We start from the raw sequence: 12,128 nt of genomic DNA on the forward strand, positions 1-12,128 counted from the left end.
GCCACAAAGGAAATTGTTCCTCACGGTAGCTCAGTTAAAAAGTATGGAAAGGATAATGCAAGTATAAAGTAGACAAAAAATGTACCATAGTAGCAATATAAAATATATATGGAATATTTACACATATATGCAATATATAATATATACTGATAGATATTTCTATAATATATACAATATTTAATAATCCCAATTACCATGTACAATATTACAGTATACAAGACTGTCTCAGAAGATTATAATAATAATAGATTTTATTTGTAAAAAAGCACTTTACGTTGAGCAAACAACCTCAAAGTGCCACAGTGTAAAAAAAAAAAAAGTAATAATAATAATTATAAAAAGACAATAAAAATAAATAGAATAGAAAACTAGAAACAGTCCAATAGCTAGAATCACCATGTATGTCTATAAAAAGTTTTTTTTAAAGCATCCACAGTCTGAGGTGCCCTCAGGTGGTCAGGGAGAGCGTTCCACAGGCTGGGAGCAGCGGAGCAGAAAGCCCAGTGTCCCATAGTTCGTAGCTTTGTCCTTGGAGGTTGGAGGAGGTTGGCCTGTTTGGAGCAGAGGTGTCGTGTGGAGGATTTGGGGGTGAGCAGTTCTTTGAGGTAGACGGGGGCATTTCCTTGGAGGCACTGGTGAGTTAGTAGGGAGATTTTGAATTCAATCCTGAGTGGAACAGTAAGCCAGAATATTGTGATAAAGTCCTTTATTTTCTGTAATGCAACTAAAAACATGAAAATGTCGTACATTCTGGATTCGTTACAGACAAAAGCAAGGTTTTGTATTTCATTTGGAACTCAAGGCGCTAGAGTCTGGAGGAAGGATGAAGAGGAGCAAAATCCAAGTTGCTTGAAATTCGGTGTGAAGTTCCCACAGTCGGCAATGGCTTGGAGAGCCGTGTCAGCTGCTGATGTTGGTCCACTATGTTTCATCAAGTTCAGAGTCAATGCAGCTGTGTACCAAGACATTTTAGAGCACTACATGCTTCCATCTGTTGAAAAGCTCTATGGAGATGATTTCAACTTGGATTTTTCTCCTCTCCCTTCCTTCAGACTCTAGCGCCTTGACTTCCAAATGAAATACAAAACATGCTTTCGTCTGAAAACAGGACTCTGGACCACTCTGCAACTGTCCAGTGCTTCTTTTCCATAGCCCAAGTCAGAGACGCTTCTTCCGTTGTCTTGAGTGCAGGAGCGGCTTGACCATGGGAATACGGCTATTGTAGCTGTATCTGTTGAAAAGCTCTGTGGAGATGATTAATTCATTTTCCAGCATGATCTGGCACCTGTCGACAGTGCCAAAACCACCAGTAACTGGTGTACTGACCATGGCATTACTGTCCTCCATTGGCCTGCCAACTCCCCTGACCTGAACCCCATAGAAAATGTGTGGGGTATTGTGAAGAAGAAGCTGAAAGACACCAGATCCAACAATGCAAATAAGCTAAAGGCTGCTATTGAAGCATCCTGGGCATCCACAACACCTCAGCAATGCCACAGGCTGATTGCCTCCATGTCACGCTGCATTGCTGCAGTAATCCGTGCAAAAGGATTCCCTACCAAGTACTGCGTGCATTAATTGACATTTTCAAATGTTTAATTTTGTTTTGCTGTTATAAATCTTTTTTTTTTACTTAGTCTGAGGAAATATTTACATTTTTTGAGATATGATTTTTGAGTTTTCTTAAGCTGTACGCCATAATAAGCGATATTAAAATAATAAAAGGCTGGCAATGTTTCAGTTGATGTGTAATGAATGCAGAATGTATGACATTTTCATGTTTTTAGTTGCATTACAGAAAATAAAGGACTTTATCACAATATTCAAATTTTCTGAGACAGTCCTGTATGTAACAGCTGCAGCAAAACTTAAAAATGGGGCAGCATAAAAATAAACGAAGAGAGGTAGCTAACTTAGAAGTGGTCTGGTAATAGACAGATATCTATTGCTGTATGGCGAGTGATGGACCGCGGAATGAAGGAGTTTTTGAATCGCTCAGTGTGGGAGTGAAGCTGAAGGAGCCCGTTCGGAGTATGAGCTCCGCTGTCCCTCTGTCACGGCGCTGATTTGAACCCGTGTTTCTCATGCTACTGAGTGTCACAATTTCTCCTCTGGCTGCTTGCTTGGACACGCCCCCCCGGTCGCGCTGGGCGCAGCACGCCCACGCAGCGTCGAGGCTGCGGGCAATCACGCATCAGCGCACCTGGCCCTGATGAGAGGGAGCGGCATAAAGAGTCAGCGAAGCCAGGAGACCTTTGCCAGAGTAAGCGTCACGCCTGGCACCTCTCCCTCGTTCCTTGCTCCCCTTCTTTGTGCTCTTCCTCGATCCCATCTTGATGTCCTATGTGTCTTTCACAGTGTTTTCCGTGATCGTGTCTTTCCTCACGACCTCCTCCCCGATCTTCGCTTGCCTTCCCCGATCCTCGACCACTGCTTGGACCCGGACATCGTTGCCTCTCTCCAGCCCCCGGCTGCTTGCCTCCCTGCTGACTGCCTCTTCGCCTTCCCCTTTGGATTCGACGAAAGATACATCCAACACACACCGACAACACCCTCTGGTAAATCCCACGTTAATTCCACACATCGTCTGCATTCACTCACTAGGGGTAGCATACACATTCCACACATTCATCAAAGGTTTAAATAAACCTTCGAAACCTTTGCCTGGTACACAACACCCTCAGTTGTCAGGTGGATTGTCCATGACGGCGAGCAGTTTGTCCAGCGACCTCCTGTCCGTCACTGACACAAACGCCTCCAACTGTGTGCCAATAGTTTGGCAAACTTTCCGGATCAGTTTTTCAATCGGGTTTACGTCTATTTTGCTGATGCTGCTCCCCCAACAAACCACTGCAAAGTACAGGGCACTGGCCACAACATACTGAACAAAGTTCTCCAACCGCTTGCTGTACACATAAAACGACTTAAGCTTCCTCAGAAAAAGAGTCTGCTCATTCCCTTCTTGTATACAGCTTTGCTGTTGTCCTTCCAGTCCAGTCTTCTGTTCAAGTGGACTCCCAGGTACTTGTACTGCTCCACTACTGCCACCTCCAGGCCCTGGATGCCGGTGGGCTCCACAGGGGTCATTTTCTTTTTGAAGTCGATGACCTTGGTCTTGTTCACGTTAAGAACTCCCAATTCTTGTCCCTCTCCGATACACCAGACCCCAGCAGGATCGTCAGAGTCACGGTATTAAGGCCAGGGTGTAATACGTATCGTACATGCTGCTGAAAAGGTTATTGCTATTGGTTGAGGTGGGGGGTTGGTGGTAGCGGGGGATGTATATTGTAGCGTCCCGAAAGAGTTTGTGCTGCAAGGGGTTCTGGGTATTCTGGGTAGAGGATGCTAAAGGCAGAGCCTTTTAGGCACGCCCCCAATATTGTTGTCAAGGTGGAAGTCGGGAGAAATTCGGGAGCATCGTTGCCCCAGGAGATTTTCAGGAGGGGCACTGAAATTTGGGAGTCTCCCGGGAAAATCAGGAGGGTTGGCAAGTATGGCCATAGCCCATATAAACATTTGTGTAAGAGGGAAACATCAAAGGACATTGAATACATTAAAAGCCTACTGAAATGAGATTTCCTTCTTTAAACGGGGATAGCAGGTCCATTCTGTGTGTCATACTTGATCATTTCGCGATATTGCCATATTTTTGCTGAAAGGATTTAGTAGAGAACATCGACGATAAAGTTCGCAACTTTTGGTCGCTAATAAAAAACCCTTGCCTGTACCGGAAGTAGCAGACTATGTGCGCGTGACGTCACGGGTTGTGGAGCTCCTCACATCCTCACATTGTTTACAATCATAGTCTCCAGCAGCAAGAGCTATTTGGACCGAAAAAGCGACAATTTCCCCATTAATTTGAGCGAAGATGAAAGATTCATGGTGGAGGAAATTTAGAGTGAAGGACTAGAAAAAAAAAAAAAAGGCGATTGCAGTGGGAGCGATTCATATGTTTTTAAACACATTTACTAGGATAATTCTGAAAATCCCTTATCTTTCTGTTGTGTTGCTAGTGTTTTAGTGAGTTAAATAGTACCTGAAAGTTGGAGGGGTGTGTTGACGCCAGAGTCTCTGAGGGAAGTCACGCAGCTGCAGAAGGACGCTTGCTCCGCTGATGTCTCCGGTAAGAGCAGACTTATTACCACAATTTTCTCACCGAAAACTGCCGGTTGACATGTGGTCGGGATCCATGTTCGCTTGACCGCTCTGTTCCATAGTAAAGCTTCAACTTCGGGAATTTCAAACAAGGAAACACCGGCTGTGTTTGTGTTGCTAAAGGCTAAAAGCTTCCCACCTCCATCTTTCTACTTTGACTTCTCCATTATTCATTGAACAAATTGAAAAAGATTCAGCAACACAGATGTCCAGAATACTGTGTAATTATGCGATCAAAGCAGACTACTTATAGCTTGGATCGGGCTGGAAAATAATGTCCGCTACAACCCGAGACGTCAAACGCACGCGTCATCATACGAGTCATCATTCTGCGACGTTTTCGACACGACACTTCGCGGGAAATTTAAAATTGCAATTTAGTAAACTAAAAAGGCCGTATTGGCATGTGTTGCAATGTTAATATTTCATCATTGATATATAAACTATCAGACTGCGTGGTCGGTAGTAGTGGGTTTCAGTAGGCCTTTAAAAGAGCAGAGCTGATGCAACCAGCCATTTCTACACAGAAGCCGCAAAAGAACAACAACAAAAAAAACATCCACTGTGGTGGCCTCTGCTGTGTTCCACGCCATCGTCCGCTGGGGTGCAGGGAGCATGGCCAGAGACAGGAGAAGACCCAACAAAGCAACCAAGACAGCCGACTCCACCTTCGGCTGCCCACTAACTCTCGGCCAGTGTCCAGTCCGCATGGATGAGCGAGGATGCGTCCAAGGAGACCGAGGTGACCGATACCTGCTCATTCAGCCAAGACACTGTGAAGCTTGTCCAATCCAGCGCTCAGTACCTTCTCCGCAGCCCTGTCTCTTCATCCACATCTCCTCCAGTCTCTCCAAACAGACTCTGGTGTGGCAGAGACCCAGCATCTGGTCTTCATGGCCAAAAGGCTCCCGGGAGGTAGATCCAGAAGTCCACAAAAAAAAGCACACCAGAAGTCACGACAGTGCTGCCCCTTGTTACACAGTCCCAAAGGGTCCCGAACCAAAACGCAAAAAACAAAGAGGGAAACCCCAGGAACAGAGAAGGATGACACAAGAGCACAGAGCTCCTGCCACCAGCAGCCACTACAGCGGCGTCATCTTGGAAAAAACAAACAAAAAAAAAACTTGATTTTGGTTTCATCTGCCCACAAAACATTTAACCAGTAGTGCTGTGGAACATCTCAGTGCTCTTTTACAGTTAAAGTTAAAGGCCTACTGAAACCCACTACTACCGACCACGCAGTCTGATAGTTTATATATCAATGATGAAATATTAACATTGCAACACATGCCAATACGGCCGGTTTAGTTTACTAAATTACAATTTTAAATTTCCCGCGGAGTTTCTTGTTGAAACGTTGCGCGTGACGTCTCGAGTTGGAGGTGACATACTAGCGCAGCGCCACTAGCGGCTAAAAGTCGTCTCTTTTCATCGCACGATTACACAGTATTCTGGACATCTGTGTTGCTGAATCTTTTGCAATTTGTTCAATTAATAACAAATAAGTCAAAGTAGAAAGATGGAGGTGGGAAGCTTTAGCCTTTAGCCACACAAACACACGGTGTTTCCTTGTTTAAAATTCCCGAATGTGAAGCTTTACTATGGATCAGAGCGGTCAAGCGAACATGGATCCCGACCAAACGTCAACTGGCATTTTTCGGTGAGAAAATTGCGGTAATAAGTCAGCTCTTACCAGAGACACCAGCGGAGCTTCGTCCTGCTACAGCGCGTGACTTCCCTCGGACACTCTGGCGTCAACACACCCGTGGCCACACCCCTCCGACTTTCAGGTATTGTATAATCTCACTAAAACACTAGCAACACAATAGAAAGATAAGGGATTTCCCAGAATTATCCTAGTAAATGTGTCTAATAACATCTGAATCGCTCCTACTGCAATCGCCTTTTTTTTTCTAGTCCTTCACTCTAAATTTCCTCATCCACAAATCTTTCATCCTCGCTCAAATTAATGGGGAAATTGTCGCTTTCTCGGTCCGAATAGCTCTTGCTGCTTGTGGCTATGATTGTAAACAATGTGAGGATGTGAGGAGCCCTACAACCCATGACGTCACACTACTTCCGGTAAAGGCAAGGCTTTTTTATTAGCGACCAAAAGTTGCGAACTTTACCGTCGATGTTCTCTACTAAATCCTTTCAGCAAAAATATGGCAATATTGCGAAATGATCAAGTATGACACATAGAATGGACCTGCTATCCCCGTTTAAATAAGAAAATCTCATTTCAGTAGGCCTTTAAAGTACCACTGATTGACACACACACACACTAGGCGTGGAGAAATTATTCTCTGCATTTGACCCATCACCCTTGATCACCACCCTGGGAGGTGAGGGGAGCAGAGAGCAGCAGCGGTGGCTGCGCCCGGGAACCATTTTTGGTGATTTAACCCCCAATTCCAACCCTTGATGCTGATTGCCAAGCAGGGAGGTAATGGGTCCCGTTTTCATAGTCTTTGGTATGACTTGGCCGGGGGTTTGAAATCATGACCTACCGTGAGGCCACTGAGCAGGTTTTGCCAGCCCCAAACGTGCACCAATGTTTTCCTTCGACAGTAGCGGCTTGCTCCGTGGTGTCTCCCCCATGAACTCCATCCTTGTGCAATGTTTTCCTTATTGTTGATTAATCAACACAATGTTAGCGTGTGCCAGAAAATATTTATCGTAAATCTTCAGATAACACTCTCGGATTATTGTTTTCACTTCACTGAGCGTTCCGCGCTGTGCTCCCACAGTCATCTTCACAGGGCCAACACGCCTCGTTAGAGTTGCAGCCGTGCTGAACTTTCCCCATCTGTCTTACCATGGACACATGGAGTCTTGAAGAAAGATTCTGTGTAACCATCTCCAGCTTCATTTAGACCAGTGGTCACCAACCGTTTTGAAACCAAGAACTACTTCTTGGGTACTGATTAATGTGAAGGGCTACCAGTTTGATACACACTTAAATAAATTGCCAGAAATAGCAAATTTGCTCCATTTACCTTTAATAAATACATCTATATATATATTTTAAAAAAAGGGTATTTCTCTCTGTCATTCCGTCGTACATTTTTTTTCCTTTTACGGTATATTTTTTTGTAGAGAATAAATGATGAAAAAACACTTCATTGAACGGTTTAAAAGAGGAGAAAACAGGGAAAAAAAGAACATTTAATTTTGAAACAGTTTATCTTCAATTTCGACTCTTTAAAATTCAAAATTCAACCGAAAAAAAGAAGGGAAAAACTAGCTTATTCCAATCTTTTTGAAAGAAAAGAGAACAAAAAAATTATGGAACATCATTAGTAATTTTTCCTGATTAACATTAATTTTAGAATGTTGATGACATGTTTTAAATAGGTTCAAATCCAATCTGCACGTTTTTAGAATATATAACAAATTGGACCAAGCTATATTTCTAACAAAGACAAATAATTTCTTTTAGATTTTCTAGAACAAAAATTTTAAAAGAAATTCAAAATACTTTGAAATAAGATTTAAATTTGATTCTAAAGATTTTCTAGATTTGCCAGAATAATATTTTAGAATTTTAATCATAATAAGTTTGAAGAAATATTTCACAAATATTCTTCGTCGAAAAAAACGAAAGGTAAAATGAAGAATTAAATTAAAATGTATTTATTGTTCTTTCCAATAAAAAAAATAAATTTACTTCAACATTGATTTAAATTGTCAGGAAAGAAGAGGAAGGAATTTAAAAGGTAAAAAGGTATATGTGTTTAAAAATCCTAAAATCATTTTTAAGGTTGTATTTTTTGTCTAAAATTGTCTTTCTGGAAGTTATAAGAAGCAAAGTAAAAAAATAAATTAATTTATTTAAACAAGTGAAGACCAAGTCTTTTAAAATATTTTCTTGGATTTTCAAATTCTATTTGAGTTTTGTCTCTCTTAGAATTAAAAATGTCAAGCAAAGCGAGACCAGCTTGCTAGTAAATAAATACAATGTAAAAAACAGAGGCAGCTCACTGGTAAGTGCTGCTATTTGAGCTATTTTTAGAACAGGCCAGCGGGCTACTCATCTGGTCCTTACGGGCTACCTGGTGCCCGCGGACACCGCGTTGGTGACCCCTGGTTAGTTAACAATGTGATCGCAGGTCTATAGAGAGTGCTTTTGTTCACGTCAGGCAATACTTCTTGAGAACGGCCAACTCAAAACGGGTTGGTTTTTACAAGGCATCAAGCAACATCTGCAACCGCATCGCTTCGGTTGGCTGACTCCTGGATCCAATTGACTCTTAGAAAAGTCATCAGTTTAGAGCAGGGGTGTTCAACTCATTTTAACTCAGGGGCCACATGGAGGAAAATATGGCAATCTACTGTATTAAAATCATGGCATTAAAACTAAAAAATAAAGACAACTTCAGAGTGTTTTCTTTGTCTTACTATGGCCAAAAATAGAACAAATGTGAAAATATTAAAATAAAAGTAAAGGAAAAAAGTACAGGCAGCGGTAAAGTTTAGATCCATGAAGGAAAGAAGAAAGTGAATGAATGTTTATAACTAAATAAATGTACATATGCATGAATATATTTTCTTTTGTATTATTTTTTTTGTAATGCATCAAGTAATGTTTATGACAAACTTTTTCCAAAACACAACATAGAATGTGAGATATAACAGGATAATGCTTACATTCATCATTTGTTTTGAAAACGGTTACAAAAAAGTGGGACTCCAAAAGTTTTTATGACTTAATGGGGTCCCTGGGACCCCATTTTGAACATTCCTAGCGTTAACACCGATGGAGTATTGGTGCATGCAAAACAGCAGCAGGCGGCTGTGGCCTGCGGGCTGGATCTAATACTAAAGAAATGTCATCCCGGAGGCCATAAATAATTAGTTCGCAAACCTTGACTTTGACACTTAGGGCTTGGAGCTTCACATACCTTTTCCCATATATATATATATATATATATATATATATATATATATATATACATATATTGGCAACACTAAATTGGCCCTAGTGTGTGAATGTGAGTGTGAATGTTGTCTTTCTATCTGTGTTGGCCCTGCGATGAGGTAGCGACTTGTCCAGGGTGTAACCCACCTTCCGCCCGATTGTAGCTGAGATAGGCCCCAGTGCCCCCCGCGACCCCAAAAGAGAATAAGTGGTGGGAAATGGATGGAAGGATGGATGTTATATATGTATATATCCACATACATGTATACAGTATATATATAAATATATATATACATATGTATATATATATTATATATATATACATATATATACACACACATATATATATATATATATATTAATGTCCATCCATGCAGCACGGTGGTAGAGGGGTTAGTGCATCTGCCTCAAAATACGAAGGTCCTGAGTAGTCAGGGTTCAATCCCAGGCTCGGGATCTTTCCGTGTGGACTTTGCATGTTCTCCCCGTGAATGCGTGGGTTCCCTCCGGGTACTCCGGCTTCCTCCCACCTCCAAAGACATGCACCTGGGGATAGGTTGATTGGCAACACTAAATTGGCCCTAGTATGTGAATGTGAGTGTGAATGTTGTCTGTCTATCTGTGTTGGCCCTGTGATGAGGGGGCGACTTGTCCAGGGTGTACCCCGCCTTTCGCCCGATTGTAGCACCAGCGCCCCCCTCGACCCCAAAGGGAATAAGCGGTAGAAAATGGATGTATATATATATATATATATATATATATATATATATGTAAAATATTTACATTTGTCGTATTGTCCAAATACCTGCAATCTTGTCAGGAAGAAGGATGTGGTTGCTATCACCTGGTTGTCAGGGTCTGGGGGAGGACCTGAGATATCAAAGTAGGTGACGGAGTGGATGCTAATGATCTCATCAGGCTGTCAGCTGCAGTTTTTTGTTGTTGTTTTTTTGGGGGGTGTATTCCTAATTTACTATGCTTAATGCATAGTAAATGCAACTAAAATTTAATGATGTGAGATTTTTGGGGAGTTAAAAAAAAAATATCGCTGGTGCTGGAGCCTATCTCAGCTACAATCGGGCGGAAGGCGCCGTACACCCTGGACAAGTCGCCACCTCATCGCAGGGCCAACACAGATAGACAGACAACATTCACACTCACATTCACACACTAGGGACCATTTAGTGTTGCCAATCAACCTATCCCCAGGTGCCGACTTATCCAGGGTCCAAATGTCGCTGGGATAGGCTCTAGCCACCCCTGCAACCTTGAGAGGGACAAGCGGTAGGAAATGGATGGATATCTAATCACGCAACAAACATTAGCATATATTCCAACATTTTAAATAAAATTAAATTACCGACATTTTTTCTTGTCAACCTCACTTATGATTTCAAAGCAAGTTATCATAGAATCTGTACATAACTATAATAAATACTATTAAAATATGATAAATAGAAGTTTTACTTACTTGTATGATTTTTATTCATTTTAAAAAAAGTGCCCCATATTTAGACATAAGTGCAATCGTGTATAGAATGACATACAGGAACATTTTTAAAGGTTTTCTTTGAATGCACGGATTTATTTTGCTAAAAACCTAGTAAAATGTTTTAATATGTCCCATCCGGGTGTGTTTTAAGGTGAAATTTGCACAGTCGGAGTCTCCCACTCATCTTTGCATTAGCATATGCTTTGACCTGATCATGGACCGGATGACAACACATGTGGGGCTCCAAAGTTCAGTCACACTTTCCTAGCAGATATATTTCAAAGATTTAACTCACTTTTCTCACATTTAGCTCATTTTCACTACGTTTAACTTGAAGTTTAAATCAAATGTTGACTCTAAACATATCTAAATGTTAAATCTAAATGTTATATCCAAACCTACATCTTAAATATAAATCTATGTTCAATCTAAACCTAAATGTTAAATCTAAATCTTAAATGTAAATATTTAGACTAAATCTTAATGTTAAATCTAAACCTAAATGGTAAATATAAATGTTGGATCTAAATGTAAACCTAGATATTAAATCTAAATCTTAAATCTAAATGTGACCGCAAAATGTCAAATGTAAACCTATGTTAAATCTAAATTTTAATATTAAATTTTAACCTAAATCATAAAAATACATCTGTATGTTAAATCTAAATATTAAATATAAACTTAAATGTAAAATCTAAATCTAAATGTGACTGCAAAATGTCAAATCTAAACCCATGTTAAATCTAAATCTTAAATTTAAACTTAAATCATGAAAATAAATCTGTATGTTAAATCTATATATTAAATATAAACCTAAATGTTAAATCTAAAATCTAAATGTGACTGCAGAATGTCAAATGTAAATCTAAATCTCAATGTTAAATTCAAACCTAAATCATAAAATGAAATCTGTATGTTAAATCTAAATATTAAATATAAACCTAAATGTTAAATCTAAAATCTAAATCTGACCGCAAAATGTAAAATCCAAACCTATGTAAAATCTAAATCTAAATGTTAAATTTAAACCTAAATCATAAAAATAATCGGTATGTTAAATCTAAATATTAAATATAAACCAAAATGTTAAATCTAAAATCTAAATGTAATCGCTAAATGTTAAATACATTTAAAAAATTAGAATCTAAATATAAATGTCAAATTTAAATCTTAAATCTAAATGTGCGCGCTAAATGTTAAATCTGAACTTAAACGTCAAAAACTACATCTAAATGTTAAATCTGAACCTTAATGTTAAATCTTAACTGAATCTAAAATCCAAACCTAAATGTTAATTCCATCCATCCATCCATTTCTACCGCTTATTCCCTTTTGGGGTCGCTGGCGCCTATCTCAGCTACAATCGGGCGGAAGGCGGGGTACACAGGGCCATTTTAGTGTTAATTTTCAATCTTAAATCTAAATGTGTGCGCTAAATATGAAATCCGAACCTAAATGTTAAATTTAAATGTGAGTCCTAAATATTAAATCTAAACCTAAATGTTAAACCTAGATGTGAGCGCTAAATCTCTGGCCAAGTGTAAAAAAATATATTTATAG

Source organism: Nerophis ophidion, linkage group LG13 (assembly GCF_033978795.1).
Source record: "Nerophis ophidion isolate RoL-2023_Sa linkage group LG13, RoL_Noph_v1.0, whole genome shotgun sequence".
NCBI lineage: Eukaryota > Metazoa > Chordata > Actinopteri > Syngnathiformes > Syngnathidae > Nerophis > Nerophis ophidion.